The sequence below is a fragment of the Hipposideros armiger genome, unplaced genomic scaffold, assembly GCF_001890085.2.
Source record: "Hipposideros armiger isolate ML-2016 unplaced genomic scaffold, ASM189008v1 scaffold_98, whole genome shotgun sequence".
NCBI classification, from domain to species: domain Eukaryota; kingdom Metazoa; phylum Chordata; class Mammalia; order Chiroptera; family Hipposideridae; genus Hipposideros; species Hipposideros armiger.
Window position 1 is genome coordinate 1,211,826 of NW_017731448.1, and position 6,608 is coordinate 1,218,433.

The following is a 6,608-nucleotide window of genomic DNA, read 5'->3' on the forward strand; positions in this document are numbered from 1 at the left end:
CCAAAAACAAACCACCTGGGCCGATCCCAGAATTAAACGCCTGACAGGGTGGGACTGATTGGATCATGTACCAATCTCAAATATCTGAAATTCCGAAGAACTTCTTTGTTGTTTTTAAGGGACACAGTGACTCAAGTCTCCATGTGGATAATTACTTCCAAAGATTTTTTGTCAACAGATGACACCTTTACATTCCTGCATAAATAAATGAATAAAGCTTCAGTTTTATTCCTGGAATGAAGGGTGGCAGTGACTTGGGAAAGAGGAATGGGGAAAGGACTATACCATGTGTGTCCTTGGAATTTTAAATATCTCAATCGGTTTGTATCAATCTTAGTACTAATGATGAGACACTCCTTTGAAATGCTAATGATACACCTTGATCGGGGACACAATAAAGCCACCCAAGTTCTTTCAGGAATCCTAATGTGCCATGAGCTTTTCTCTGAAGGTCTTTAATTTCCTGGGGACTTTCACATTTTTTTTTTTTTTGCCATTTTAATATCAATTCAGTATGGAGGCGGGGGTTGTATTAACCTACCCATTTTAGACTTTTGAAACTAGGACAAGTGTCCTGGCAACATATTCAAGGTGTCATAGCTATACCCGGAGGCTTTTTTGAAACCACAGACTTCAATGTCTTACCAGCTACTCTTCAAGACACCAACCAGCATGGCCTGCCTGAATATCTCTCCTCTCTGAAACAAGAATGTGAACAGCTATAGACGTAGAGGATGAAGTAAAAAGCTGGTCCTCTCACCACGTTACGGTGAATGCGCTACATAAAGATGCAAAGAATATTTATGAGGCATCGTCCTATGTGTCTGAGGATTTATTTCACTTAATCCTTATAATAACTCTGTATTGTAAGCTCCATTTTACAGATGGGGTTTGAAGCACAGAGAAGCTAAGCAATTTGCCAAAATTCACACAGCTAGAAAATGGCTGAGACAAGGTTCTTGACCCAGTGAATCTGGCTCCAAGGCCTAACTCCACCACACCCAGCCCTCCAAACCAGCTTTCTAAATATCATACTCCCTCACAATGTGCAAGCAATGGCTGAAATCTACATTTCAAAGAGAAGTCCAAAAAACAAACCCGTGAAGCTCAGCCCTTCCACCCTCCTCCAAAATGAACAACCACAACAACAAAAAAATCAATTCACAAACTTCGGAAAATATTTAAGTGATAAGGGGGAAATACTGTGTAAATGCATTGCTCTCCCCACTGAACACCATTTTCCTATATTATCTTGAAATGTTTCCTTATGCCTTGCACCCGCTGAGCTTGCAGATGGTTTCTATTTCTCAGTTTCTAAAGCTTTCAGGAATTTACTCCTAGACTTTGAAGCTCACTTGATGGCAACCTCCCCTCACTGATAGCCTTGGCTAGTCAAAAAAAAAATTTCTGCTTTCCCTGTGTGTGTTCAAAACTCTATTGCCTGTGGAAAGCTTGATTTTTTAAGTTATTTAAACCCTTAGGGTGCAGAAAAAAGGAACACACACTCTAAGACTCTCTCGGCATCCCCTTTCATCCCATTTCTGACTTCCAGAGGGAAAAACAGAATGCTGTTCAGTCACAATGCTCCTTGAGTTTGTGTCTTCTCAAAATGTCAATCCAGCTATTCTGGTAAGAATTTGGCTCTATATGAGTGTCTTCTACTCTTCTTAAGGTTCACTGGACAATTTTTCTCATGTGACACTTACCTAGATGTCTTAATAGCTGTGCAAGAAATGGCATTTAACAAAAACCTTCCTTTGGCAGGCCGGGAACTTCTGTGGTTTTAAGATTACCCCTGTATTTTCTCAAAAGGATGTAAATGCCATCTCTTGTGTTACATTAAGCAGCCATGGGGAATTCAATGAGGGTGGCCACCCTGGTTCCCTTCAACCCACTTTGGGGCAAATTCTCATCCAGTGTCCCAGAATTTCAAATACGTATATCCATAAGGACAGAAATTAGGAGTTATGATATTTGAGCATCTTTGAGTATGAGATATCCTATTTCTGACTAAATATAGCCAAAGCCCTCAGGTCTTGATTATTAGCATGAAACAAAAACACAGCTCAGCATACAGAATTTAGTCAACGTGTTGAAATGCAGACTGAAATGCAGCCATTGTACTTATGTACTTTTTACACATACGTGTGGTCCTTATTACAGCCTGAAAGTAGGAATAATTATCCCAGTTTTACAACTAAAGAAAGTGAAATACAGAGACATTTGAAATAATTTGCCCAAAGTGGCCTAGCCAGTGCCTCGAGTTTTTCCAAATCCAGTTTCTTTCCACTATGCCCTAGGAAACCTCCAAAAAAATCTCCCCAAAACACATCAAGTGTACTCTTTTAAAAAAATCTGACTATTCACAACCTCAAAGTCATTTCCTGATATGTATCCACCATAATTAAGCCAAAGAGTAAAAGATCATGTTGCATCGGGTTATCTTAAGTCTTAAGAGACAGAATAGAAGGAAATGGTCCAGTGAATTGAGAATACTTGATAAAATGAAGAAGCTTCCACAGTTTCCCCAAGAACTTCAACTTGTGTATCTACACAGGGTTTTTCCTCAGCGGTTACCTGGTTTCTAGTTTATCAGCTAAGACAATCATTGAGATGATGTTAATCTTTTGATAAAGAAGGTGTAAAACTGAGTAGGTAAAAGAAAAGAAAAGCCTAAGCAAACCAAAGCATTTCTTTCAACAGAATCAGACACCAAAGGCCATCACTTTTGACAAATAATAGTTGACAGGCCCTTTGGGGGATATTTTCCAAAACAAATATTTCCACGTATCACAAAAATAAGACAAAACAATTTTATAAATCCTTTATTTAGATAGCATTGTTTCTTACAGCTTTTAATGTTCAGTAGTGCTTACTATGAGTTTTTAAACCTATAAATGAACATCTTAATTTGAGATATACAATACAACCCATTTGTTTTAGGGGTACACAGATAGAAACTGGAAGTGAACTTCTTAGGAGACTAGCTAGGCTCTTTCACTTTTAGAAACATACTTAGAAAGAAAATTTATTATTTTCCAAAGACCAATAAGAAGCACTTATAAAATATTCTATACTAACTAGTTTACCTTCATATTATTGGTAAGATTTTATTTTATAGCATGTGTACATATACACATATATGTGTACATATATAAATGGTTTTTGGTTTTGCGATTTTTTACAAAACTGCAATAAAAAACAAAAACAGCTATTTTATAGAGATCAAATCTCCCCAAATGTTTAAGTTTTTCAAACTCCACTTATCTTGACCATGGCTTAATGGAATGAAAATGGTTTAAATTGTTCTTAATGTGAATTTTTAAAAAACACAAAAACTAAAATGACAAATCACGCCTTACACTATAATATGGTTTGTTCTAGTAAATCCAGGAAGATTATAAAGACTAAAGTCGCCTCCAAGGATAGGGAACTGAAGCCCTTTGAGCAGAGGTCTTCCCTTGGATATTTTAATGTGAGTGATCTGTTGGGGGGGGTGGGGGGAGGGGTCTCTTCCACATGCCACAATGAAAGCATAAGCATCAGTTAAGGACAAAAATACCACTTGCATATAGTCACCATTAGCGCATTTTTTCAAAAGGCCAATTCACTCCTTTTCTCCACATGCCAAGTAAGGCTTGACAATAAGCTAGCTAGCTAAAAGAATAAGGTAACTGATCTTTTTTTTTTTTAATTCCATTTAAAAATTATCTTGTTCAAAATCCTAAGACTGATTGAATTTGGGGTATATTGGTATATATTTGCTATTGAATTTGGCCTATATTCCAACTCACCTCTCCCTCAAAAAACACAACCTACAGGAAAAGAAGAAAAAAATACTACAAATAGCCCTCTAAACCATAATGAAACGCTCAACATTAAGGAATAAAGAGGGTACCAGGCAGCTACCCTACCAAGCATAGGCCCTGACATATAAAGTTCAAGTTTTTATTACAAGGAACAAAAGAGATGATTTCCATTTTCCTGCCACGTGTTGTCCTATCAGGCTGTACCAAGAATGCTTAAGCATGAATTTTTTTAAGTATATGTACCTTTGGAAAAACATAATATTTAGCTTCTATTTTATATATGCAATGTCTCCTTTCGGATAGTAAAACAAAGTAGCCCAAAAAGAAATCTAAAAAGCAATAATCTGGATAATACATTATTGGAAAGAAAACCATTCATCAAAGGTACATGCATTATGGCTTCTGTTAGATATTGAAAAAAAAAAAAAGAAGAAAAAAAAAAAGGAAGCCTTAGGAACTTAACCATATTAACCCCCAGCAGCCCTGCCTTCTTCCTCCCCAAAAAGTGGATTTCCATCTCCATGGGGTTCGCCTGGATTCCTAATGAAACAATGAGGTAGGAATCAAGAGAAAAAGAGTCAGGATCCTGACAAGATAACCATTTTCTCAGTTCTGGGTTTTGTAGGCCATCTTGTTCCTATAAACGCCAAGATGTCTCAATTTTTCTCAAGTAGTGACACTAGGGGCAATACCCACTGTCCGTTTTGAGACCAATGTCCCTTAATCAAATGACCAGCAGCAAAAATCTGTCAGACAAACAATTAATGCAAATTAGGAGCGTCACCATCACTGCAGTGCAATATGTTACAGGAAAAAGAACAATGGACGGTACCAGAAAGGAAAATAAGTGTTCGATTAAAAAGTATTTCGATTAAAAAAAAATTCACAATTTGCCCTCACTATAAAGGCTAGTCTTATTTTTCATCAATTGAGATCACTAAGAAAGCAAAAGATGAGAGATAGCCAAATAAAGAAGAAACATACACACAGGGTGGGGGGGTGGGGGGGCTGTCATTTACACCCAAGGGTTTCACGCAACATTTAGGGCAAAAGCCTTTGTTCCTCCGCCTCGGAGGAGAGAGTGGGTGGGTGGGTGATGGAGAGATCACACCCGGCTGCTGGGCCCTCCACACCCTGCTCTGTGGCGCATGCGCGAGGCCAAGACAAAGGAATAGGTAATTACAGTCCCGATTCATTCATTTTGTCCGCAGTACTGGGGATCTGTTAGCCCTGGCTGTACTCCCGGCGGGGAGGGGTGTGTGTGGGGGGGTGCTGGTCACACCCCTAGAGTAGGAAGACCATCTCGATGCTAGTGTCTGATTTTAACCCGCCACATATGTGCTACTGGCCTCGCGGGAAACCGAGGTGTGTCAACCCAGCTCAAGGTACTAAAAATGCACCCATGTGCGCTGTGCTAATTTCAGCGGGTGAAAATTACACAAGCAAAGGCTGTCCACGGAGTTTGTTTCAAGGCAGAAATATCTCTGGGGAAGCAGATAAGGAGCCCAGCCAAGCGTTCGATGAATATTCATGAAAAGAATGCGGTTTGTAGCCGCTCATTGTGTGTTACGATCGGATCCAGGGATTCTGCAATTTATATTTTTCGGGTTGGGGGGGACTGGAACCGGGCGTCGGGTTTCAGGGTTAGTGCTTTAGGCAAAATACGCTAAACCTCAAACCTTCGCGCACAGCCGGGCTGGGCCGTCAGCGGCCGCGCGCTGTCAGGTTCAAATGCACACTCTCCCGGCCAGGACCGCGGGTGGAGGCGCCCGGCGCCTTCTCTGAACGAAGACTCCACAACATGAAATGCTCAGAGGTGGCCCACGGGTCAGCGGGAAGGTATCTCAGCCACGTCCGAGGCTGGCTGCTCCATGAGCTCAGACGTGCTTCTGGGGGCACGTTGTCGTGTGAATCTCGCATTCCTTGGCCACCCCAAGCCAAGATTCAGGAGTCCCACGGGTGGAGGAAACCCATTTGCTAAACCAGAAACCACCTCCTTCCTCTGATCAGAGCAGATTCCGCGTATCCCCTCTCCCCTTACTCCCACCCCACCCCACCCCCCCCCACCCCCACCCTCCATCGTCGGCTGCTGCGCCCCTCGGACCAAGAGCTTTCTTCCCTGCAGTGGAAGGTTCCGATGACAGATACGCTCCCTTCAGCCCCACAAAACCATCCCTTTGGGACTCAGTGCGTTTAAAGGGTTTCGCATTCGGCAATTTCTTCAACTAGCAGCTTCTCTCCCGCTACGCGCCCACCCCCAACTCGGTTTATCCAACTCGCCATCGCTCCATCCTCCCCACCCGGCGAGTAGCCCAAGTCACCCACTTTGGGGATTCCCAATCACCCCGGATCCCAGAAGTGCGACGGAGCCCTGGTGGAGGGACCCCACGCCCCGCGCCGTCTAATCCGACCCTGCACCTCCACCCACCCACACCCACCCGGCTGCAGCGCGGAGAGAGAAGGGCGGGCCTGGGGCGCGGGGCGCGGGGCGGGGGAGTAACGGAGGTCCCCGGGTTTGCAGGCGCCCCCGGTCCGCGCCTCCTTACCGGCTCTGGGTGCCTGCGCCGCCCCTGGGTGAACGCGGTGCCGCCGAGGGGCCCGGGTCGCTGGCGTCGTCCGGCCTGGCGTCTGGCCGCAGGAGGAGGCTCTCTCGCCGGCTCGACGGCGGAACCCGGAGCGAGGAGCGAGTCGGAGCGCTGCCGCCGCCGCCGTCGCCGCTGCCGCTACTGCCGCGGCGGCTGCAGCTCTGCCTTCCTGCGCTCCCGCTCCCCCTCCCCTTCCTGCCCAGCGCCCTCCCCC

At 43.9% G+C, this 6,608-nt stretch overlaps 1 protein-coding gene across 1 annotated transcript in view; it reads right to left on the reverse strand.

The window, feature by feature from the left end:
* The window catches only part of BASP1 (brain abundant membrane attached signal protein 1), a 48,315-nt gene extending 41,714 nt beyond the window's left edge, over nucleotides 1-6,601 (reverse strand). The window contains exon 1 of the mRNA XM_019646191.1: nucleotides 6,356-6,601. The gene's annotated coding sequence lies outside the window, so the exon portion shown is untranslated. The remainder of the gene's footprint in view (nucleotides 1-6,355) is intronic.
* Between the last annotated feature and the right edge of the window lie 7 nt (nucleotides 6,602-6,608).